Source organism: Coenobita brevimanus, chromosome 40 (genome assembly GCF_032717465.1).
Source record: "Coenobita brevimanus isolate Jiangsu-jjx chromosome 40, ASM3271746v2, whole genome shotgun sequence".
Classification (NCBI taxonomy): Eukaryota; Metazoa; Arthropoda; class Malacostraca; order Decapoda; family Coenobitidae; genus Coenobita; species Coenobita brevimanus.
The window spans coordinates 7,048,085-7,074,904 of NC_136993.1; the positions used below are offsets into that span (position 1 = coordinate 7,048,085).

Below are 26,820 nucleotides of genomic sequence, written 5' to 3' on the forward strand. Positions count from 1 at the left end.
CACACTCCTAATGGTTTCATTCATCATTCATTGCCAGACGCCATGTATCCCAAACGGGGTGGCCAAGGGCTTAGAGTTAATTGTTTTACAGGGAGGGGCACTAATCCTCCACCAACCCCACTTGACACGTAGGGAGAACATTATGCCAACAGTATCTGGTGTTCCCAGGCAGTCACCCATCCAAGTACTAACCAGACCCAACGTTGCTTAACTTTGCTGATCAGATGGGAAGCGGTGTACTCAACATGGTATGGCCGTTGGCTAGAGTATTAAAAAATATATATATACAGACATGTAACATGGCGAGTAGACTGTAGCCCATTTGAATGGGCACTGTCTCCAAGGCTGATGAAAAGTTGATGATAGTGTAGGGAGAGCTGATGCACCTTGTTCAGCAGCCAGCAGAACTAACTTCTGGCATTCCCATTTTTCTGACCTTTTACATGTGTTTCATTAGTGCCGGGAGTATGCCAACATACACATCTATACATTCTGTATATTTTCCTGTAACTGTCTACAACAAACTACATGCACGTTATACACTACACTTCCTGTTATAAAATTTTTGTAAGTAGCTTTTCATCATAGAGCTTCAGAGACCCGTGGGGTGGGGGGTGGGGGTTAAAAATGCCCCTGCCATTGTCAGACGCACTTTCTATTCATTTCTGCAACATTAGTGTCCTTTCCCTTAATTTTCTCTTTGCTGAACACCACCTCTTTCTCAAAACCACACCTTTATTTCCTCACTGAAACTCAGCTGTCTGAGGCAACTGAGAGCAAACTCTTTCCTGTATCCTTCTACTTTCTCTATGCTCACATCAGAACCAAGGATGATTGTTGTGTGTACAGTATGTATTCAGCAACATAAAATATTCTTCAATGTTCCTGAACTTAATCCATCCGAAGTCTCTAAATTCTGACTTCAGCTATTCTGTCATTCTCTGACTAAATGAATCAGTGTTGTGTACTTGTTAATTCTACTGACTGTGAAAAATTCATTGTCTATCATACTTCTACGACGAAACACATTCTATCAATTTCTCCTTTCTCTAAAGTCTCCGTTTTAGGTGATTTAAATGTTCACCACCACCACTGGCTCTCTCCTCTATTCACAGATCCACCTGTTGAACAAACCTACATTAGGGTTATGACTAGAAAAAAATAATTAGCCTGCAGCGGGAATCAGTGAGCATTTTGGTACATGATACAAATGTATTAATCCTTTCACTTAATTCCATCAAAAGATCCCCCACACCAAGTCAAACTGTTTTGCAAAAAACACAAAAATCGTAAAACGTAGGATGCACACTACATAATTACAGTGTAATTGTTGCCACGTACTTTACATTTAAGTATGTCCTTCTTGCACTTTCCACTCAACTCGTCTATGCATTTTACTGCCCTTTCAGCAATGATGTTGGTCCGTGGTATGTTCAGAGATCTATCCTTCTCCCAGTGGGTTTCAAGGCACTTCAGTGCACTTGACTTCTTTATCGCTGGTCGGTACGTTTTCATAGGACATCTCTGATTTTCTGATCAGAAAGCCACGCCTTTTGCCATCCATAGGCAATAAGGCATGTTGGTATCTCCAATGTGCCTCTCCAGTTTGGAAGCAGAAAATACGCGATTAGGGTGTAAATTGCCCCTGAATTCCAGTGCGTGCTATGTATTGATGGTAGTTTCCTCCATTTGACTTCTGGAAATGCCCCTTGATCCCTGTAGAATTGGAATGCTTTGCACAATTCATACAGGAATTTGAAGTCATCTCTCCATCCCGGATTTTCACCCATTTCCATTTTCTTACCTGCTTCAAAAGAACCTTGTAGTTCTGCATACTTTTCAGTCAGTTCCTCATCAAACTTGTAACTCAAATTTGGCTTAGTGAAACCTTTGTCACAAAGAAGTCCATAACATGCTTCATGATCCTGTCCAGTATATGATGCTGACATTCAATATATTGTGGTTTGTTCAAACTCTTTTCAGACATTTCCTTCTTTATCTTAACCACAACATCATTCATATGTCCTGTGTTTACAGCCGTTGTAACACAAATGATCATTTTAATGCTTGACCAAGCATCATATTTATCTAGAATTTTCTAAAGGCTATTGAAAATATCCTGAGCTGATCCACAACTACATTTATGATTCAAAATTGATCTTCCTAGTTTTGCTTTGACGGCTGACTACCTAGTACTGTTTACTGGATAAATTTTTCCATCAAAATGCAAACAACAGTTTATCTCCTCTTCTAGTAGCGATCTGAGTTTTTCCTTCTGTTTTTCTCCAGCCCTGACAACGCCACATCATACACCAGATTGTGTAGGTGTGGAAACAGGGATGCCTTCATTACCGAGAGTTGAACTCACACTAGACGCTTTACTGGATGACAACGAATGACTTGGGGCTTCTTCATTGTTACTGTTCTCTGTATCACATGTGGAGACACTTGAGGTAGTATCTTCAGTTTCAATCACATATGATGTACAAACTTGCTGTGTTATTGGAGTATCACTTGTTTCACAGTGTTTTCGCCTCTTTTTTTGGATGGCTTGTGGATAATGCTGCAAGTTTATGTGTAGTGTATCGACTTTTCCACCAGATGTAACTTGTTAATGATACAGTTCCCTATCTTCCCGTCAAAGCCACTCCCCATCAACTCTGATTATGTCAAAAAGATTTTTCAGCTCGTTTCGAAAAACTTCTCTTGGTCTTCTTGGGTGGCTTTCATATTCGCTGATCAGTTTGTTCAGCAGTGCTTTAATCACTTGTTGACTCAATGTAGAAAAACTAAACTTTTGCCATAAATGGAATAGTTCGCCATATATTTGCTGAATCCTGCTTTTCTTCAGTTTATCCTCATCTAATAACACATGGTACCCTCCCAATATATCACATTTTGAAGGCATTCTGATACAGTCAAATTTCCTATCCTGGGTAGATTATGCCGCTTTGTATAATTTGACTTTGGTAGGTTTGCACTCCATTTTTGGGCATTCTTCGCGACAGAATCACTAGATCTGAAGTATGCCATGGTATTGCCGTTTCAGTAAACACTAGGTACCCTGCAACACAAATATAGTAGAAATATCTGTATATCCATCTTGACTGAACAGCACAAATTGTAAAAAATGCAAATTTAACCCCTGGGGGTAGGGTTTTTTTTTTTTTTCAAGAATACTCCCCCAGTATCCCTGCTTGTCGTAAAAGGCGACTAAAAGGGTTGGCGGAGGGTTAGTGCCCCTCCCCGGAAAACAACTAACTAAAAAAACAAACAACAAGCCTCGGACAAGGACTGACCAAACGATGACGACCCAGGACCGGACAAAGGACTTGGTAATGGCTACGTGGAATGTAAGAGGAGCAAATGATGAGGTGAAAGAGAGAGAGATTGTCCAGGTGCTTGAAGGTGCGAAAGTGGATGTATGTGGAATAACTGAAACAAAATGGAGAGGAGAAAGTGTGAGAGAATGGGAGTATGGATGGGGTATATGTGCAGGAGTAGGTGAGAATGAGAGGGCAAAGGAAGGAGTATGTATAGTTGTGAGTAAAAGATGGAAGAGGAGCATAAGACAGTATGGATCAGTTGGGTCAAGGATTGTGTGGGTAAAGTTGAAAGTTGGAATACAAATGTGGGCGATTGTGTGTGTGTATGCGCCAACGCAAGATCGTGCTAGAAGAGTGAGAGAAGAGTTCTGGACAAACGTGGAAGTGTGCATGGAAAAGTTTGGAAGGAATGAGAGAGTGTTTTTGATTGGTGATATAAATGGTACAGTTGGGAATGTGAAGGTGGATGGAATAGTTGGTGAGTGGGGTGTGCCTGCTGAGATAGATGAGAATGGGAGTGCGTTAGTGGACATTTGTGCTGGGAGGGGGTTGGTGATAGCCAATACCCTCTTCAGGCATAAAATGATCCACAGGTATACATGGCGAGTGATGAGAAGGGTGGGTGGTGAACTGAATGAAAGGAAGGCAATGATTGATTATGTGTGTGTGGATGAAAGGATGCGAAGATGTGTAATGGATGCAAGAGTTTATAGAGGCTGGGGGAGTGGACTTTCTGACCACTACTTGGTGGTGGCCAGAATTAGGATCCAAGTAAGATGGAGGAATAGAAGAAGGGAAAGACGAGAGGAAGGAGTAGTTGCAAGGAGAGTGGAAAGGATACAAGAGGATGAGAAAAAGGCAGATTATAAGAGAGAAGTGGAGGAACGATTGGGCAATTATGAATTGGAGCAGATGGGAGATGTGGAAGGTGTGTGTACGATATTTACAGAAGAAATATGTGCAGCATGTGATGTGGTGTGTGGAAGGAAGAGAAGAAGGAAGGGGGTGCAAGGAACAGCGTGGTGGACTGAAGAGGTGAAACAGGCTGTGGCACAAAAGAAGAAAGCATACAATGAATGGATGAGAAATAGGGGCGTGGAAGAAGTTGAGAGGCGGAAGAGAGAGTTATATGTAGAAAGATTGAGAGAGGTGAAAAGATTAGTAAGAGAGAGTAAGAAGAGAGTGGATGAGGAAATTGGAAGGAATTTGAGTGTAAAGTGGAGGGACTGCAAGAAAATGTTCTGGAAAGAGGTGAAAAGAGTAAGACAGGGTGGAAGTGAAGTTAGCAGGGAAGTGAAAGATAAAAATGGTAGATTACTAGTGGAGAAGGGAGAAAAAGTGAGCAGATGTAGAGAACATTTTAAGGAATTGTTGAACGTAGAGGATGGAAGTAATGCAAGTATAAGTGGCTGGGGAATGGCTGGGAGAAGGAGGGAGGTGACAAGACAGGAAGAAATCAGTAGGATAGAAGTTGTGGAAGCAATGAAGAAAGTTAAATCGGGGAAAGCCCCAGGAATTGATGGAGTGTGTGGTGAAATGCTGAAGCATGGGGGAGAGATAGTAGTAGAATGGATGTGGAAGATGTGCAAATTGGCCTGGGCGGAAGATGGAGTCCCGGAGGATTGGAAGTCAGGTATAATTCTTCCCTTGTACAAAGGAAAAGGGGAAAAAAAGTGTGTGGTAATCATAGGGGCATTTGTCTTCTTAGTATAATAGGGAAAGTGTATGGTAGGATACTTATTGACAGAGTTAGAGAAAGAACAGAGAAATTAGTTGGAGAAGAACAGGGAGGCTTTAGGAAGGGAAGAGGTTGTGTAGATCAGATATTCATTCTTAGATCTTTAGTGGAAAAGTTTCTAGAGAAGGGAAAGAAGTTGTATGCGGCTTTCATGGATTTGGAGAAAGCATATGACAGGGTGGATAGACAAGGATTGTGGAAAGTGTTAAGAATATATGGAGTAGATGGGAAGTTGTTGAATGCTGTGAAGAGTATGTACGATGGTGCGAAGGCTGCAGTGCGTGTGGATGGTGAACTAAGTGAATTTTTCACTTTGAAAGTTGGTTTGAAACAGGGATGTGTCATGTCTCCATGGTTGTTCAATCTGTACATGGATGGGGTAATAAAAGAGGTACAAAGTAGGGTAGTGGATGTTGGAGTGGCCCTGGTGAGAGAGGATAGTGTTTGGAAACTCCCTGTACTGTTGTTTGCAGATGATACTGTGTTGTTGAGTGAAGACGAACGGGAGCTGCAAGGCTTGGTGGATGAGTTTGAGAGAGTGTGTAAGAAACGGAATCTAAAGGTGAATGTAGGGAAAAGTAAAGTGATGGTCTTTGAGAGAGGTGAAGTCAGTGAATGTATAGCGAGGTTGGATGGTGAGGAATTGGAAAATGTGAGTACGTTTAAGTACTTGGGTAGTGTGATGAGTAAGGATGGAGGTTTGGAGGGTGAAGTGCTTGAAAGGGTACAGCAGGGAAGAAAGGTTGGTGGTTCTTTGAAAGCAGTGATAAGAAACACGGAAGTGAGCATGGAAGTGAAAAAGTTACTACATGACAGTATTGTGATACCAACTCTAACGTACGGAAGTGAAGCTTGGACGTTGTTGGAAGGACACAAGTCAAGAGTGAGAGCAGTGGAAATGAGTTATTTAAGAGGAGCCTGTGGAGTCACATGGAGAGACAGGCTGACAAATGAAGAAGTGAAGGAATGTTGTGGTGTGGATTTGAATGTAATAGGAAGCGTTAGGAGGAACACATTGAGGTGTGTGGAGAGGATGGAGGGTGAGAGACTGACTAGGAGAGTGTATGTGAGTGAGGTGGAGGAGGGGAGAGGGAGGGAGAGGCCGAGGATGAGATGGAGGGATGGAGTGGAGAGGTATATGAGAGAAGGGGGGGTGAGTTGAGAGCAGGGCAGTGGAATGGCGGGGGAGAGGGCGACGTGGAGGCGATTTGTTTGTGCCCACCCCGTACGGGATTAAGGCGTCTGGCAATAGATTGGTAGATAGATAACTTATTATTATTATCAATATTATTTGTTATACTTTTTAAAAATTAAACTGTGATAGCTCTGAGACTATTTTGCCAAAGCGTTGAAACTTAGTAAACTGAGTCCGACAGCTGTCCCCTTCTTATAAAGAAGTAAGTAGGCAATTCGTCCACTGGATCTCGGGATCTTATCCAGAACCCACTTAACTTTGTGTTCAAGTGTATAAGGTAGAGAGCTGAAATATTACTGCAATATATCGTTAAGATTGCTTCAAGTCTGGAAGCAGTATGATCTTAATCGAATGAATATCCTTATATATCACAAAGGGTGAAAAATTAGGGCTTATCTGGATATTCCAAATGTCAGTCAACTTTCCATGAAGAATTAAAGCTAGAACCGCCAAACTTGGTGAACTTATAGACTGTGATGACCTAAGGTGACATGCACAATATCAGCGACCTTGGCCTCAAGGTCCTTTAATAGCTAGGCTTCTTGTTGGCAAGTGCTATGGGAAGTTTTTCTTTATCAGAAATGTCCTTTGACAATTTGAAGGTGTTCTATATATTCTTCTTCTTATTATTATTATTACTATTAATATTAGACACACACACCACATATCCCTCCCTCTACAGGCACTGCTCAAGAAGCATACATGCCAGTTTTTAATCATGCCTAATGGTTCCATAAATGTGTCCAGAAAAATGTATTTACTTGGTTTGGTGCTTTAGGGTGAAATTAAGAAGAGATTTTTTCTTTCAGGCAGGGAAGAAGGAACCAAAGGCTATAAGTCTTTAAAATTTTTCTCTAATAGAAAAAAGCAAAAGGATGATAAAAGAGAGCTAAATTCAGTATCCATTCATATTGAGATGCCTGGGCACACTGCATCTGAAAGACTGGAGGTCATAGGCAGTAGGAAATACAGGCGGAGGGAGACAGTCCCAGAGTTGACCCATTGCATATGTGAAGGGTAGGAATTAAAAGTTTACTCTTCCATTAGAGATATGGACAGATAAGGGATGAAAGTTTGCCGCTAGCCGGTTGCTACGTGCCAGCCGCAGTGGTTGAGAGATGCAAACAGACAGTTTAAAGAAGTGATGATTGATGTAGTGATAATAAAGTGATGAGGATGTAACATTGCAGGGAAGAGACAGAGGTTAAAGGGAGCCAGTAAGTGGAGGAGAGTTAATGAGCCGCAAAGCCTTTGACTGTACCTTACTGAGAAGAGCTGTATGCAGAGATTCTCCCCACACGTGAGTTGTTTTCCGAAAAGGAGCAAATAAAACCTGTATATAAAGTCAACAATTGTGCAGGGGTAAAGAAAGCACAGAGTGACCTTAGCACACAAGGAAGCAAAATGTAGCACCAGTTATGCAGGACGATACTCCCATGGATAGAAAGCTGACAACAGGGAGAGTGTGAGCTCCCGTTTCATCAGTTCTTGGGACTAGCTTCTCACCATCTCCCTTCGCTGTACTTATTATGGTGTTTCAGTAACACAGAGAGTAAGCCAACATGCTCTGCAACATAAGTTCCTCAATCTGTCACCATCAGACTTTATGAACATTGCACACTATCCTTCCTTTTCAAAATTCACAAAAAATGCCATCTCATCACTAAACTTCAGAGTCCTGGGGGGGGGGGGCATCAATGCCTCCACTATCTGCCCCTCTTCCGCTGACGACCAAGCAGTATGCCTGGAACCAGTGTCTGACTCACTTAATTTCTGCAACATTTGCGATCTTTCCTTCAACTTTATTTTTGAGGAACACCACCTCTCCTCCTCTAAACCTCACCTTCTCATGGTTGCTGAGACTCAGCTGTCTGAGGCAACTGAAAGCAAAGCCTTCTCTGTATCCTCCTACTTTCTCTATACTAGTTTCAAAGCCAAAGGTGGCTGTTGTGTATATGTATGCAACAAAATATCTTGCTCATGTGTTGCTGAAACTGAATCTTCCGAATGCTCTACTCTCTGGTTGCGGATATCCTGTCATTCTCTGACTACATATATCAGTGGGGTTTACTTATCCCTTAATTCTACTGACTATGTAAAATTCGTCAACTATTTTACTTCTCAGATAGAACACATCCTATCAGTTTCTCCTTTCTCTGGAATTTCCATTCTAGATGATTTCACTGTTCACCACCACCTTCGTCTCTCCTCTCCTTTCACTAATCTACCTGGTGGGCAACCCTACATCTTTTCTATCCTTATTTTACCTAGAGCAGCTTGGACAGCACCCTACCTATATCCCTGACAGTCTTGGAGAATGTTCCAACATACCTGGCATTTTCCTTACAACTAATCCTTCTGCTTATGCTGTTATCCATTTCTCTCCTTTGGGCTCCTTCGATCAAAGCCTCATCATCTTAACCTGTCCTGCTGCTCCAGTAAAGACTGTGTACCGTCCAAAGAAGTGGCGGCTGTGGCATTTTGGGGGTGCTGAAATGGAGGCCCTCAGGCAATACTTCTTTGATTTTCCTGGAATGATTATTGCCTCCATGGCCGAGAGCCATCAGGCTGTGCCTTCCGCTTTACGGAAGCTATTCTCTCTAGCAGGGAAGCATACAGTCTTATCTCATATCCTGTGACAAATGCAAAAAACTTGGGTTAATCACGATTGTTCTAATGTTGTCTTCAACAAGAAGGCCAACAAAAAGAGCCAGAAACAACCCACACTTGAATCTTATGTCTTTTAGGTTTCTGCCAGGAATCGTCATAAGTTTCTTTGCACTGCTAAAGATAATCTCATTTGTGCTAAATGCTCTGAACTCTCCAACTCCAATTCTTCCAGCTTCTTCTAGTGCCTTGCCAAAAACTTTTCTAACATGTTTACTTCATCTTCCTTCCCTCTTTTATGCTCTGATGGCTCTGTATCTACTTCATCTTTTCATAAAGCAGAATTCTTCTCTAAGACTTTCTCCTCCAGTTCCACCGTAGACAATACCGTTACTGTTTCTCCATTGTTTCCCTTCTTTGACTTCCTCGTGGCTGACATTAGAATTTCTTCTGGTGATATATTTTCTGCCATCTCTGGTCTCAGTACTAGAAAGACATATGGGCCTGATGGGGGCAGTTCTGTTGTCCTCAAGAACTGTGTTTTTGTGCTCACACCCTGCTTAGGTAAACTACTTTGCCTCTGTCTGTCAACTTGTACCCATCCTTTTTGCTGAAAGTTTGCAGTCATTCAGCTTGTCTCAAAGAAGGATGACCATTCCCAGTCCTCTAACTGTCGTCGAATTGCTTTAACATCCTGTATTTCGAAAGTTTTTGAGTCTGTTCATAGCAAAAAACTTTTAAAGCACCTTTCCTATCACAACATTCTCTCTGATCGTCAGTTTGGGTTTTGCTAAGGATACTCCATTGGAGATCTTCTCACCTGTCTTTCAGACTTATGGTCATCCTCCTTACTGGACTTTGGCGAAAGTTTTGCCATTGCACTTGTGATCTCAAAGGTTTTGATCAGGTCTGGTATAAATCTTTTTTTTTTCCAAACTGCTCTTTTGCAGTCTTTATCCTTCTATCTGTGCCTTAATCTCTAACTTCCTTTCTGGCCATTCTATAGCCGCAGTTGTTGACAGCCACAGTTCTCCTAGAGCTATTAATAGAGGTGTTCCTCAGGTTTCTGTTGTATCACCAACTCCCTTCCTTTTATTCATAAATGACCTTCTAAGCTGTACATCTAACCCTATCTACTTTTATGCTGATGACTCCACCGTTCACCTTTATATTAGCTTCCCAAATCGTCCATCTCTGCATTGACTTGAAAAAACAAAGGATGAAGTTATGGCACACCTGATAGCTGACTTGTCTCAAATCTCTGACTGGGGTAAGAGTAATCTTGTTGTTTTTAATGCATCAAATTCTCAGTTCTAACATCTTTCAGCACGAGAAAATCTTGTACAGGAGTACCCACTAATTTTAACAATGCCCAAATCAATCCTGCATCATGTTTATCCTTTTCATGCTTATGGGTACAGTGCAAATTTCATGCACTCGTTACCAGTTCACGCATGCTGTGTCTGCATACATTTCAACCTCTTGTTACCATTCGATGCCGGTTGCGTCGAACTAAATGGCCCTTGTTTTATTGGTTATAGAATGATTTTGCCTCCATTTCTGGGCGAGAACAAAGCACTACTTGTGTCACCATGTATTCCTCCACGGCACTCAATCCACCACGAACCCAGCATCGCCCCACTACCCCAGTGTGCTACAAGCCCTGCTTGAGCGTAAGATAATTTCATTTCATGCCCCGTAAAATTGGCCCTGATTAACCTACAGTTATTCTTTATACACCAAATTTTTTCTCATTAACATTCACAATAAAAATAATATTTTTCTATGAGAAAAAAAAAGAAAAAAACTGAAGTAAAAAAAAAATTAAGGCATAATTTTTATTCGTCTGATATTTTTTACACCATAAGCAAGTACATTTATTCAGGATTAAGGTGAAAAAAAAAAAAAAACTATTATCGAAACATCAATAAAGGTGTGAAGATAAATTGTTTATGAACTATTGAGTGCACTGGAACAGCGTGGTGATGGAGGGGAGGGTCTCTCAGTGCATGGTCTTGGGTGCCCAGGACTGTGTCCCAAGTACTCGCTCGCGGTTGGACGCAGCCTGCGTTGATTGGTAACGAGAGGGTTAAACATAATTGGGGTTTCATTCTCTCGGGATTTATTTTGGAAAATCATATTTCCTCTCTTGTAAAATCTGCCTCCAAGAGATTAGATGTGCTTAGCCGACAATGCGCCTTTTTTACCCCCGCACAGTTGTTGATTTTATACACGGGTTTTATTCACCCCTGAGGAGAGAGCAACTCTCTTGTGTTGGAAGGCTCCCCACATACAGCTCTCCTCAACAAGATGGAGTCAAAGGATTTTTGTCTCATTAACTCTCCTCCTCATACTACTGTCAGTCCCATTAACCTCTGTCCCTTCACAGCACTGTTGCATCTATTTGTCTTTATCACTACTTCGATGGTCACTGCTCCGTCGAACTGTCTGCTTGCATCCCTCCACCATTTTGGCAGGTGTGTAGCATCAATCAATCAACAAACTCTCATCCATTTTCTGTCCAACTCTGTAGTGCAAAAATTAACCATTACTCACAGTCCTTCATGTATGCAACAGGTCAACTCAGGAACTCCCTCTGTCTGTATTTCCTTTTGCCTACATTCTCCAGTCTTTCAAACGCAGTGTGTCCAGGCAACTCAAAATGAACAGCTCTTGAATTAGGCTCATTTTTATCTTGTTTTTTATTTTACTTGGAGTGAGCAATTTTGCTTGCTCCTGGCCTTAGGTTCCTTCTTCCTTGCATTAAAAGAAACTGATCACTAGAGGCAGATTTAACAAGAGAGGCAATATGATGTTTCCAAGAAAAATTCCGAGAGAATGAAACCCCAGGTATGTTCAAATATGAGGCAGGACTGATGGAGGATTCTCGTGCGTTACATATTGACAGTTGAAAGATGTTAGAAATGAGATTTTGATGCATTAAAAACAAGGTTACCTTTACTCCAATCAGAAATATGAGCCAAGTCAGAAATAAAGTATGCTGTAGCCTCATCCCTTGTTTATTGAAGTAATTGCTGAGATGGATGCTGCAAGAAGTGAATGGAAACGTGAAGGGTAGAGTCAGCAGCGTTCGGGTGGCTAGCTGCACAGCTTAGAAGGTTATTGGTGAACAGAAGGAAGAGAGTTGGTGATAGGAGAAAGCCCTGAGGAACACCACTATTGATAGCCCTAGGAGAAGAATGGTGACCGTCTACGACAGCAGCTATTGAACGATCAGAAAGGAAGCTAGGGATGAAGGGATAAGGAGAAGAACAGAACCCGTAAAAGGACAGTTTGGAAATTAAAGATTTATGACAGACTCGATCGAAAGCCTTTGAGAAGTCAAGTGCAATGGCAAAGCTTTCGCCAAAGTCAATAAAGGTGAAGGACCAGGTGTTGGAAAGGTAGGTGAGAAGATTGACAGTGAAGCATCCTTGGTGGGACACGTTACCGACGATCGGGTGAAGGTTGCGACAAAAAAGTTGTTTTAAATTATTTTTTGTTAAAATTAGATTCAAACACTTTAGAAATACAAACTGTTGGAGCATTTGGACGATAGTTAGAGGGCTGGGAGTGGTCACCCTTCTTTGAGACAGGCTGAATAAAATGAAATAGCCAGCAAGAAAGAAAGGTACAAGTTAACAAAGGCAGAACAGTTTACCTAGCAGGGCGTAAGTACAGAAAAACAGTTCTTGAGGATAACAGAAGGGACCTCATCAGGCCCATGCGCCTTGTTAGTATCGAGGCCAGTGATGCCAGAAAACACATCAATTGAAGTTTTCATGTTACTTATGAGTAAGTCTGAGGGAGGAAGTGATGGAGGAACAGCATCGGGATTATCTAAGGTGGAATTTGAGTAGAAAGCCTGAGTGAAGAGTTCTGCTTTATCAGTAGAAGAAACAGCCATAAGAGCAGAAAAGAGAAGAGAAGGATGCTTAAGTGTAGTTGCTGGAAAGGTTTTTGGCAAGGTACCAGAGGAAGCGGGAAGACTGAGTTGGAGAGTTCAGCGCATATAGTACAAATAAAATTATCTTTAGGAGAGCAAAGAGCAGACTTAACACAGTTCCCAGCAGAGAAATGAAAGAGATGAGATTCACGAGTGGGTTGTTTCTGACACCTTTTTTAGGTCTCATCCTTGTTGTCGATTGCATTAGAACAAGCGTAAACTTTTTTCTTTTTTTTTTTTGCATTAACAACAGGATAAGAAAAGAGTAAGTATGTTTCCATGCTGAATATAGTAACCTCCGTAATGCGCGAGACACTTTCAGATGGCTTTCGGCCACAGAAGCAATAACTATTTCAGGAAAAATGAAAGAAGTACTGGTCGATGCCCTCCCAATCAGCAGCTCTAAAATGCCACTTCTGCTGCTTTGGTAGCGTCAACAGGCTTTTCTAAACTTTCTTTGCGAGTTCTGATATTACACCCACACTCACGAAGGGAAAGCATGTGTTATATTTTTATAAGTGTTTCTGTGTGTGTGTGTGTGTGTGTGTGTGTGTGTGTGTGTGTGTGTGTGTGTGTGTGTGTGTGTGTGTGTGTGTGTGTGTGTGTGAATAAAATAACGCAAAAGGGTTTTGTCTTTTTTTAACAAAGTTAAGTGGAACATGTGAGAGTATTCCAATGGAAAAATAATGTTCTTTAGACTAATAGGTCAAAGGTCAGGTTAACAAGTCTAGCCACAGGACTATCTAATTTTGTTTATATTTGGGTTTACAGTGAGGCAAGGATGAAGTAATTAAATTTTGAGGACAGTCAGGATTTAGTGTAACAAAGGAATGTCAAACATCAGCTCATGTGTCTGCGTGTGAACAATATAAATCGCACTGATCTGATTTGTCTTACACGAGGTGAATGTGTTTAGAACCACTCAAGAAGTTTTCATATTGTTTTTGCAGAAAAACTAGTCAATGATTAAGATGACATGACAACGTCGAATTACATACATTTACCATATCCAATAAACTTTTTAATAGGGTTCATGCTAAAACAAGGATAAAGACATTCAACTCTGAGTATCGTCAGTCAAAGATTAAGGTAACAGAAAATGTCAAATGCTGTGATCACTAGGCAGAGTCAATTAAAAATTTTTCTGAACTTGGAAGGAGGATTATGGGTCAAATGAGAATTGAACACTGCTCGTTTGAGAGTAACCTGTCTGAGGTGAGAGTACAGAGTAAAGTCAAACAATCGGTCTTAAGAATTGTCACCTGGGTTCTGATGTTGAACTCTTTGAATGCTATTTTTTGTTTTAGATATGGAACATCACTGATGCTTGCAGCTGTGAGACACATTAAAGAGATTCATAATGTATTTTACTCTTTGTGTGACTTCTTCACATATGGCACACGTAATGCAGCCAAGCCCTACGCTGGTTAAAGTAAAGTGCTGGATTTTGCATAGTGACCCGCATCACCTCATTATTCAGTGTCAAAACGAATACTGCATTACCATCCGTCTAGAACCACTATCTTAAAAACATTTCCATAAGTAAAAGATGAAAATTAAGCACAAAATACAACAAAGTAATGATACAGTACAATAATACAGTAATACAGTGTTGGTTGCCTACTTTTATGAACTCGTTGATACACCTCAACCCTGGATATATATATACACAAGTGCTCGTGGGCCCTTCACGCCCTCTCACACTTGCTCCTGTGGAGGGCTTTCGCACTGCGCACTCGCTTTCTGGTGCTTCGCGCTCTCTTTCTCATGCTTCGCACTCATTTCTTTGTGCTTCTCATTCGTTTCCTCGCGCTTTGCGTGCGCATTCCGATCGTTTCAGGTAATCCGAGTCACATTTATGTGCTGTTCTCACCTTTCTATGAAAATGTGTGCCTCTCTTCAATGCTTTTCGCAGTGGAATATTAACAACCACCAAGGCAACAGCGTGGGAAACGCATGGTAAAAATGCTCAATTCGGCAGCTCTGATCATCTAAAAGTATAGGGTCGTGGCACATGGCTCGAGTAGACTTGATTTCTGAAAGTCCCGATACCAAATGAACTGTTTTCTAAACCAAACTTTGATCGCTCTTAACTCTAATAAAAAATCATCAATCAAGATGGGACCAAGTTTTTTTTACATTAGCGAATTTTCTGCTATTTTCATGCCAATTTTGGTGCACCAGGATGCCTCCATACCGAAGAAAAGCACCCACACCTTGCTTCGGGAATGGAACCCAAGTTGTCCTCACGCAAACCTGAGATATTAGCCACTAAGCCACGACAACCGACAGGGTGCTGGGAGCGGCGTTTTATGGTCAAAATTTGATCACTCATTATATGTAGAAAAAGTTTTTCAATCGTAACGGGACCAAGTTTTTTCAAATCAGTGAATTTTTTGCGATTTTTGTGCCAATTTTGGTGCGATTTGAATGTGTAGTTTGATCTGCTCAAAATACACACACACATCCTGTAGACCCACAGCTACTGCTATAGTATATTACAAATGCTCGTGGGCCCTTCGGGCCCCTCGCACATGCTCCTGCGAAGGGCTCTTGTGCTGCTATAGTATATTTTTATTGTACCTATGGGCAAAAAATTCTACGGAGATCCTATGCTGGGAGATGGGAGCGGCGTTTTTTGGTCAAACTGTGATTCCTCATTAAATATAGTAAATGATTTTCAATTGTGATGGGATCAAGTTTTTTCACATCAGCGAATTTTTTGTGATTTTTTTGCATATTTTGGTGTGATTTGAGTGTGTAGTTTCGGCTGCCTAAAATACACTCACACACACTCACGCACACACACACACACACACACACACACACACGGCTAGTGCTATAGTATATTATATATATATATATATATATATATATATATATATATATATATATATATTTATTGCCAGACACCATTATCCCATAAAGGGTGGCCACAAATAAATCGCCTCCATGTCGCCCTGTCTCCCGCCATTTCATTGCCCTGCTCCCAGCTCACACACCTCACACTCATATACCTCTCCACTCCATCCTCCCATTTCATCCTTGGCCTCTCCCTCCCTGTCCCCCCCTCCACGTCACTGACACACACTCCTAATCAGTCTCTCACTCTCCGTCTTCTCCACATGGCCAAACCACCTCAGTGGGTTTCTCCTAATGCTTTCTATCACATCCACATCCACACCACAACGCTCCTTCACTTCCTTATTTGTCAGTCTGTCTCTCCATGTAACTCCAACTGCTCCTCTCAACTTACCCATTTCCACTACTCTCACTCTTGACTTCTGTCCCTTCAACATGGTCCAAGCTTCACTTCCACACGTTAGAGTTGGTATCACAATACTGTCTTGTAGTAGCTTTTTCACTTTCTTGTTTCTTATCGCTGCTTTCAAGGATATATATATATATATATATATATATATATATATAGATATATATATATATATATATATATATATATATATATATATATATATATATAAATAGAGAGAGAGAGAGAGAGAGAGAGAGAGAGATGCAAATATTTGAGGTACCATCTTAGATGGGACAGACCATGGGACCCCTGTATAGGAGGATATGATTCCACCAAATACACTGAATCAGGTGGTGAAAAAAAAAAAAATCACCAGAAACTGTCAAGGAGGTTAAATTATTTGCCACAATCCTGCCAACCATACATGAATTCTACTGTTAATTATTTCACGTGAGTTTCTGTTGGTTTATTGTCTACTAAAGGTCCAACTGCATTGTGTTTATGGGCAGTGTGCCACAGACAGTAGGCATTGTCTCGACAATTCAGAGTCTAGGAAATTAAACAAATTCAAGTCTATGAAGATCTACATGTAAAATGTAATAATTCTTGCAGAAGATTACAATCCTGATACAATGATGACAGAATAAAAAAAAACAATAGTTGGGATATTATTGATCTGAGTGAGATCCACAGAAAAGAAGAGAAAATAATTCAGCCCCAAAGACAGCAACCATCTATTTTCCTACAAAGGAAGGCACAATGAAAGGATTACTGGCATAGAATTTCAAATTAGCCTAAATCTTGCAGAGAGCATTGTTATATTTAGTCATGTATCTGACAGAGTAACATGGATTTTAATTAGATCAGGCAAAAGATGCACCCTGTTTGTAATCCAAGTATATACACCGACTTCTCAGATGATGAAACAATCAAATATTACTTCATTATAGCAGATAAGGATAACACGATCATTGGTATTCATTGCGCTGCTTGCAACAGCCTAAGTGGCGGCTCTCCACCCAGGAAATATTTTATAAATGAATTATTACCAGAAGCTGCAAATGCTTTTTTTTTTTTTTTTTTTTTTAAATAATACTTGTATATAGAAGGTTAATACACCACTACCAAGCTCTTTGTCTTGGAAGATAATTTTAAATATAAAAGGAAGTCGAAGCAGCATTTAGTAATGACATTCAAATAAACATCAGCTGCTACCCGTCGTTCCACGTAGGAATAGTTCACGTGCATTTGTGCAGGCCAGAATCAAATATTTAGTAGTGTACACAGTGGAGTCTCTGCCTTTACGAACGGTGGTGAGTTGGCATGATGGATAGTTACATAATCAAGCGAAAACATACTGATGATGTAAAAGTATCCCAATTCCGGAAGTAGAAAGTGAGAACACGGATGGAGGGGAAACGAGTGGTCAGCCTACCAACAAAAAATATGAGCCAGTCATTTAAGAAAAGGAAAGTGTGAGAGATACAAGATGAACACCAAAAATATCAAGAAATGAAGATACCCCTCCTGGGGGTAGGGTTTTTTTTTTTTTCAAGAATACTCCCCCAGTATCCCTGCTTGTAAAAGGCGACTAAAAGGGTTGGCGGAGGGTTAGTGCCCCTCCCCGGAAAACAACTAACTGAAAAAACGAACAAGAAGCCTCGGACAAGGACTGACCTAATGATGACGACCCAGGATCGGACAAAGGACTTAGTAATGGCTACATGGAATGTAAGAGGAGCGAATGATGAGGTGAAAGAGAAAGAGGGATTGTCCAGGTGCTTGAGGGTGCGAAAGTGGATGTATGTGGAATAAGTGAAATATAATGGAGAGAAGAAAGTGTGAGAGAATGGGAGAATGGATGGGGTATATGTGCAGGAGTAGGTGAGAATCAGAGGGCAAAGGAAGGAGCATGTATAGTTGTGAGTAAGAGATGGAAGAAGAGCATAAGACAGTATGGATCAGTTGGGTCAAGGATTGTGTGGGTAACGTTGGAAGTTGGAATACAAATGAGGCCGATTGTGTGTGTGTATGCGCCAACGCAAGATCGTGCTAGCAGAGTGGGAGAAAAGTTCTGGACAAATGTGGAAGTGTGCATGGAAAAGTTTGGAAGGAATGAGAGAGTGTTTTTGATCGGTGATATGAATGGTAAAGTTGGGAATGTGAAGGTAGATGGATTAGTTGGTGAGTGGGGTGTGCCTGCTGAGATAGATGAGATTGGCAGTGCATTAGTGGACATTTGTGCTGGGAGGGGGTTGGTGGTAGCCAATACCCTCTTCAGGCATAAAATGATCCACAGGTATACATGGCGAGTGATGAGAAGGGTGGGTGGTGAACTGAATGAAAGGAAGGCAATGATTGATTATGTGTGTGTGGATGAAAGGATGCGAAGATGTGTAATGGATGCAAGAGCTTATAGAGGTTGGGGGAGTGGACTTTCTGACCACTACTTGGTGGTGGCCAGAATTAGGATCCAAGTAAGACGGAGGAATAGAAGAAGGGAAAGATGAGAGGAAGGAGTAGTTGCAAGGAGAGTGGAAAGGTTACAAGAGGATGAGAAAAAGGCAGAGTATAAGAGAGAAGTGGAGGAAAGATTGGGCAATTATGAATTGGAGCAGATGGGAGACGTGGAAGGTGTGTGTAGGATATTTACAGAAGAAATATGTGCAGCATGTGATGTGGTGTGTGGAAGGAAGAGAAGACGGAGGGGGGTGCAAGGAACAGCATGGTGGACTGAAGAGGTGAAACAGGCTGTGGCACAAAAGAAGAAAGCATACAATGAATGGATGAGAAATAGGGGCGTGGAAGAAGTTGAGAGGAGGAAGAGAGAGTTATATGTAGAAAGAAAGAGAGAGGTGAAAAGATTAGTAAGAGAGAGTAAGAAGAGAGTGGATGAGGAATTTGGAAGTAATTTGAGTGTAAAGTGGAGGGACTGTAAGAAAATGTTCTGGAAAGAGGTGAAAAGAGTAAGACAGGGTGGAAGTGAAGTTAGCAGGGGAGTGAAAGATAAAAATGGTAGATTACTAGTGGAGAAGGGAGAAAAAGTGAGCAGATGAAGAGAACATTTTAAGGAATTGTTGAACGTAGAGGATGGAAGTAATGCGAGTATAAGTGGCTGGGGAATGGCTGGGAGAAGAAGGGAGGTGAGAAGACAGGAAGAAATCAGTAGGATAGAAGTTGTGGAAGCAATGAAGAAAGTTAAATTGGGGAAAGCCCCAGGAATTGATGGAGTGTGTGGTGAAATGCTGAAGCATGGGGGAGAGATAGTAGTAGAATGGATGTAGAAGATGTGCAGATTGGCCTGGGAGGAAGGTAGCGTCCCGAAGGATTGGAAGTCAGGTATAATTATTCCCTTGTACAAAGGAAAAGGGGAAAAAGAAGTGTGTGGTAATCATAGGGGCATTTGTCTTCTTAGTATAATAGGAAAAGTGTATGGTAGGATACTTACTGACAGAGTTAGAGAAAGAACAGAGAAATTAGTTGGAGAAGAACAGGGAGGCTTTAGGAAGGGAAGAGGTTGTGTAGATCATATATTCATTCTTAGATTTTTAGTGGAAAAGTTTCTAGAGAAGGGAGAGAAGTTGTATGCGGCTTTCATGGATTTGGAGAAAGCATATGACAGGGTGGATAGACAAGGATTGTGGAAAGTGTTAAGAATATATGGAGTAGATGGGAAGTTGTTGAATGCTGTGAAGAGTATGTACGATGGTGCGGAGGCTGCAGTGCATGTGGATGGTGAACTAAGTGAATTTTTCTCTTTGAAAGTTGGTTTGAAACAGGGATGTGTCATGTCTCCATGGTTGTTCAATCTGTACATGGATGGGGTAATAAAAGAGGTACAAGGTAGGGTTGTGGATGTTGGAGTGGCCCTGGTGAGAGAGGATAGTGTTTGGAAACTCCCTGTACTGTTGTTTGCAGATGATACTGTGTTGTTGAGTGAAGACGAAGGGAAGCTGCAAGGCTTGGTGGATGAGTTTGAGAGAGTGTGTAAGAGACGGAATCTAAAGGTGAATGTAGGGAAGAGTTAAGTGATGGTCTTTGAGAGAGGTGAAGTCAGTGAATATATAGCGAGGTTGGATTGTGAGGAATTGGAAAATGTGAGTACGTTTAAGTACTTGGGTAGTGTGATGAGTAAGGATGGAGGTTTGGAGGGTGAAGTGCTTGAAAGGGTACAGCAGGGAAGAAAGGTTGCTGGTTCTTTGAAAGCAGTGATAAGAAAGACGGAAGTGAGCATGGAAGTGAAAAAGTTACTACATGACAGTATTGTGATACCAACTCTGACGTACGGAAGTGAAGCTTGGACGTTGTTGGAAGGACACAACTCAAGAGTGAGAGCAGTGGAAATGAGTTATTTAAGAAGAACCTGTAGAGTCACATGGAGAGACAGGCTGGCAAATGAAGAAGTGAAGGAATGTTGTGGTGTGGATTTGAATGTAATAGGAAGCGTTAGGAGGAACACATTGAGGTGTGTGGAGAAGATAGAGGGTGAGAGACTGACTAGGAGAGTGTATGTGAGTGAGGTGGAGGAGGGGAGAGGGAGGGAGATGCCGAGGATGAGATGGAGGGATGGATTGGAGAGGTATATGAGAGAAGGGGGAGTGAGTTGAGAGCAGGGCAGTGGAATGACGGGGGACAGGGCGATGTGGGGGCGATTTGTTTGTGCCCACCCCGTACGGGATTAAGGCGTCTGGCAATAGATTGGTAGATAGATAGCTTATTATTATTGTCAATATTATTTCTTATACTTCTTAAAAAATAAACTGTGATAGCTCTGAGACTATTTTGCCAAAGCGTTGAAACTTAGTAAACTGAGTCCGACAGCTTTCCCCTTTTTATAAAGAAGTATGTAAGCAATCCGTCCACTGGATCTCGGGATATTATCCAGAACCCACTTAACTTTGTGTTCAAGTGTATAAGGTAGAGAGCTGAAATATTACTGCAATATATCGTTAAGATTGCTTCAAGTCTGGAAGCAGTATGATCTTAATCGAATGAATATCCTCATATATCACAAAGGGTGAAAAATTAGGGCTTATCTGGATATTCCAAATGTCAGTTAACTTTCCATGAAGAATTAAAGCTAGAACCGCCAAACTTGGTGAACTTATAGACTGTGATGACCTAAGGTGACAGGCACAATATCAGCGACCTTGGCCTCAAGGTCCTTTAATAGCTAGGCTTCTTGTTGGCAAGTGCTATGCGAAGTTTTTCTTTATCAGAAATGTCCTTGGACAGTTTGAAGGTGTTCTATATATTCTTCTTTTTCTTATTATTATTACTATTAATATTAGACACACACACCACATATTCCTACCTCTACAGGCACTGCTCAAGAAGCATACATGCCAGTTTTTAATCATGCCTAATGGTTCCATAAATGTGCCCAGGAAAATGTATTTACTTGGTTAGGTGCTTTAGGGTGGAATTAAGAAGGGATTTTTTCTTTCAGGCAGGGAAGAAGGAACCAAAGGCTATAAGTCTTTAACATTTTTCTCTAAAAGAAAAAAGCAAAAGGATGATAAATGAGAGCTAAATTCAGTATCCATTCATATTGAGATGCCTGGGCACACTGCATCTGAAAGACTGGAGGTCATAGGCAGTAGGAAATACAGGTGGAGGGAGACAGTCCCAGAGTTAACCCATTGCATACGTGAAGGACGGTGAGTAAAAGTTAACTCTTCCATTAGAGATATGGACAGAAAAGGGATGAAAGTTTGCTGCTAGCTGGGTGCTACGTGCCAGCCGCAGTATTTGAGAGATGCAAACAGACAGTTTAAAGAAGTGACGATTGATGTAGTGATAGTAAAGTGATGAAGATGTAACATTGCCGGGAAGAGACAGAGGTTAAAGGGAGCCAGTAAGTGGAGGAGAGTTAATAAGCCGCAAAGCCTTTGACTGTACCTTACTGAGAAGAGCTGTATGCAGAGATTCTCCCCACACGTGAGTTGTTTTCCGAAAAGGAGCAAATAAAACCTGTATATAAAGTCAACAACTGTGCAGGGGTTAAGAAAGCACAGAGTGACCTTAGCACATAAGGAAGCAAAATGTAGCTCCAGTTATGCAGGTCGATACTCCCAAGGATAGAAAGCTGACAACAGGGAGAGCGTGAGCTCCCGTTTCATCAGCTCTTGGGACTAGCTTCTCACCATCTCCCTTTGCTGTAATTATTATGGTGTTTCAGTAATACAGAGAGTAAGCCAGCATGCTCTGCAACATAAGTTCCTCAATCTGTCACCATCAGACTTCATGAACATTACACACTATACTTCCTTTTCAAAATTCACAAAAAATGCCATCTCATCACTAAACTTCAGAGTCCCCAGGAGGGAGGGGGGAGGGGAACATCAAAGCCTCCACTATCTGCCCCTCTTCCGTTGACGACCAAGCAGTATGCCTGGAACCAGTGTCTGACTCAATTTCTGCAACATTTGCGACCTTTCCTTCAACTTTCTTTTTGAGGAACACCACCTCTCCTCCTCTAAACCACCTTCTCTTGGTTGCTGAGACTCAGCTGTCTGAGGCAACTGAAAGCAAAGCCTTCTCTGTATCCTCCTACTTTCTCTATACTAGTTTCAAAGCCAAAGGTGGCTGTTGTGTATATGTATGCAACAAAATATCTTGCTCATGTGTTGCTGAAACTGAATCTTCCGAATGCTCTACTCTCTGGTTGCGGATATCCTGTCATTCTCTGACTACATATATCAGTGGGGTTTACTTATCCCTTAATTCTACTGACTATGTAAAATTCGTCAACTATTTTACTTCTCAGATAGAACACATCCTATCAGTTTCTCCTTTCTCTGGAATCTCCATTCTAGGTGATTTCAATGTTCACCACCACCTTCGTCTCTCCTCTCCTTTCACTAATCTACCTGGTGGGCAAGCCTACATCTTTTCTATCCTTATTTTACCTAGAGCAGCTTGGACAGCACCCTACCTACATCCCTGACAGTCTTGGAGAAAGTTCCAACATACCTGGCATTTTCCTTACAACTAATCCTTCTGCTTATGCTGTTATCCATTTCTCTCCTTTGGGCTCCTTCGATCAAAGCCTCATCATCTTAACCTGTCCTGCTGCTCCAGTAAAGACTGTGTACCGTCCAAAGAAGTGGCGGCTGTGGCATTTTGGGGGTGCTGAAATGGAGGGCCTCAGGCAATACTTCTTTGATTTTCCTGGAATGATTATTGCTTCCATGACCGAGAGCCATCAGGCTGTGCCTTCCGCTTTACAGAAGCTATTCTCTCTAGCAGGGAAGCATACAGTCTTATCTCATATCCTGTGATAAATGCAAAAAACTTGGGTTAATCACGATTGTTCTAATGTTGTCTTCAACAAGAAGGCCAACAAAAAGAGCCAGAAACAACCAACACTTGAATCTTATGTCCTTTAGGTTTCTGCCAGGAATCGTCATAAGTTTCTTTGCACTGCTAAAGATAATCTCATTTGTGCTAAATGCTCTGAACTCTCCAACTCCAGTTCTTCCAGCTTCTTCTAGTGACTTGCCAAAAACTTTTCTAACATTTTTACTTCATCTTCCTTCCCTCCTCTTTTATGCTCTGATGGCTCTGTATCTACTGCATCTTTTCATAAAGCAGAATTCTTCTCTCAGCCTTTCCCCTCCAGTTCCACCGTAGACAATACCGTTACTGTTTCTCCATTGCTTCCCTTCTTTGACTTCCTCATGGCTGACATTAGAATTTCTTCTGGTGATATATTTCCTGCCATCTCTGGTCTCAGTACTAGAAAGACATATGGGCCTGATGGGGGCAGTTCTGTTGTCTTCAAGAACTGTGTTTTTGTGCTCACACCCTGCTTAGGTAAACTACTTTGCCTTTGTCTGTTAACTTGTACCCATCCTTCTTGCTGAAAGTTTGCAGTCATTCAGCTTGTCTCAAAGAAGGATGACCATTCCCAGTCCTCTAAATGTCGTCGAATTGCTTTAACATCCTGTATTTCGAAAGTTTTTGAGTCTGTTCATAGCAAAAAACTTTTAAAGCACCTTTCCTATCACAACATTCTCTCTGATCGTCAGTTTGGGTTTTGCTAAGGATACTCCATTGGAGATCTTCTCACCTGTCTTTCAGACTTATGGTCATCCGCCTTACTGGACTTTGGCGAAAGTTTTGTCATTGCACTTGTGATCTCAAAGGTTTTGATCAGGTCTGGTATAAATCTTTTTTTTTTCCAAACTGCTCTGTTGCAGTCTTTATCCTTCTATCTGTGCCTTAATCTCTAACTTCCTTTCTGGCCATTCTATAGCCGCAGTTGTTGACAGCCACAGTTCTCCTAGAGCTATCAATAGAGGTGTTCCTCAGGTTTCTGTTCTATCACCAACTCCCTTCCTTTTATTCATAAATGACCTTCTAAGCTGTACATCTAACCCTATCTACTTTTATGCTGATGACTCCACCGTTCACCTTCATATTAGCTTCGCAAATCGTCCATCTCTGCAGTGACTTGAAAAAACAAAGGATGAAGTTATGGTACACCTGATAGCTGACTTGTCTCAAATCTCTGACTGGGGTAAGAGTAATCTTGTTGTTTTTAATGCATCAAATTCTCAGTTCTAACATCTTTCAGCACGAGAAAATCTTGTACAGGAGTACCCACTAATTTTAACAATGCCCAACTCAATCCTGCATCATGTTTAACCTTTTCATGTTTATGGGTACAGTGCAAATTTCATGCACTCGTTACCAGTTCACTCAGGCTGTGTCTGTATACATTTCAACCTCTTGTTACCATTCGATGCCGGTTGCGTCGACCTAAATGGCCCTTGTTTTATTGGTTATAGAATGATTTTGCCTCCATTTCTGGGCGAGAACAAAGCACTACTTGTGTCTCCATGTATTCCTCCACGGCACTCAATCCACCACGAACCCAGCATCGCCCCACTACCCCAGTGTGCTACAAGCCCTGCTTGAGCGTAAGATAATTTCATTTCATGCTCCGTAAAATCGGCCCTGATTAACCTACAGTTATTCTTTATACACCAATTTTTTTTTTCAATAACATTCACAATAAAAATTCTATTTTTCTATGAGAAAAAAAAAGGAAAAAAACGAAGTAAAAAAAAATAAAGGCATAATTTTTATTCGTCTGATATTTTTTACAACACCATAAGCAAGTACATTTATTCAGGATTAAGGTGAAAAAAAAATATATATATATTATCGAAACATTAATAAAGGTGTGAGGATAAATTGTTTATGAACTATCGAGTGCACTGGAACAGCGTGGTGATGGAGGGGAGGGTCTCTCAGTGCATGGTCTTGGGTGATTGGGAACGAGAGGGTTAAACATAACTGGGGTTTCATTCTCTCGGGATTTATTTTGGAAAATCATATTTCCTCTCTTGTAAAATCTGCCTCCAAGAGATTAGATGTGCTTAGCCGACAATGCGCCTTTTTTACCCCTGCTGCAGTTGTTGATTTTATACACGGGTTTTATTCACCCCTGAGGAGAGAACAACTCTCTTGTGTTGGAAGGCTCCCCACATACAGCTCTCCTCAACAAGATGGAGTCAAAGGCTTTTTGTCTCATTAACTCTCCTCCTCATACTACTGTAAGTCCCATTAACCTCTGTCCCTTCACAGCACTGTTGCATCTATTTGTCTTTATCACTACTTCGATGGTCACTGCTCCATCGAACTGTCTGCTTGCATCCCTCCACCAGTTTGGCAGGTGTGTAGCATCAATCAACCAACAAACTCTCATCCATTTTCTGTCCAACTCTGTAGTGCAAAAATTAACCATTGCTCACAGTCCATCATGTATGCAACAGGTCAACTCAGGAACTCCCTCTGTCTGTATTCCCTTTTGCCTACATTCTCCAGTCTTTCAAACGCAGTGTGTCCAGGCAACTCAAAATGAACAGCTCTTGAATTAGGCTCATTTTTTTCTTGTTTTTTAATTTACTTGGAGTGAGCAATTTTGCTTGCTTCTGGCCTTAGGTTCCTCTTCCTTGCATTAAAAGAAACTAATCTCTTGAGGCAGATTTAACAAGAGAGGCAATATGATGTTTCCAAGAAAAATTCCGAGAGAATGAAACCCCAGGTATGTTCAGACATGAGGCAGAACTGATGGAGGATTCTCGTGCGTTACATTTTGACAGTTGAAAGATGTTAGAAATGAGATTTTGATGCATTAAAAACAAGGTTACCTTTACTCCAATCAGAAATATGGGCCAAGTCAGAAATAAAGTATGCTGTAGCCTCATCCCTTGTTTATTGAAGTAATTGCTGTGATGGATGCTGCAAGAAGTGAATGGAAACGTGAAGGGTAGTCAGCAGCGTTCGGGTGGCTAGCTGCACAGCTTAGAAGGTTATTGGTGAACAGAAGGAAGAGAGTTGGTGATAGGAGAAAGCCCTGAGGAACACCACTATTGATAGCCCTAGGAGAAGAATGGTGACCGTCTACGACAGCAGCTATTGAACGATCAGAAAGGAAGCTAGAGATGAAGGGATAAGGAGAAGAACAGAACCCGTAAAAGGACAGTTTGGAAATTAAAGATTTATGCCAGACTCGATCGAAAGCCTTTGAGAAGTCAAGTGCAATGGCAAAGCTTTCGCCAAAGTCAATAAAGGAGAAGGACCAGGTGTTGGAAAGGTAGGTGAGAAGATTGCCAGTAAAGCACCCTTGGTGGGACACATTACCGACGATCGGGTGAAGGTTGCGACAAAAAAATTGTTTTAAATTATTTTTTGTTAAAAATAGATTCAAACACTTTAGAAATACAAAATGTTGGAGCATTT

General features: G+C 41.3%; 1 protein-coding gene and 1 non-coding gene across 2 annotated transcripts in view; both read right to left on the reverse strand.

Moving 5' to 3' along the window:
* LOC145397269 (chondroitinase-AC-like) overlaps positions 1-26,820 on the reverse strand; it is a 147,750-nt gene that overhangs the window by 74,361 nt on the left and 46,569 nt on the right. The gene's annotated exons all lie outside the window — the stretch shown is intronic.
* On the reverse strand, positions 144-262 carry LOC145397390 (5S ribosomal RNA). The gene has a single exon (XR_013896964.1). It is a non-coding gene; the product is annotated as a 5S ribosomal RNA (ribosomal RNA).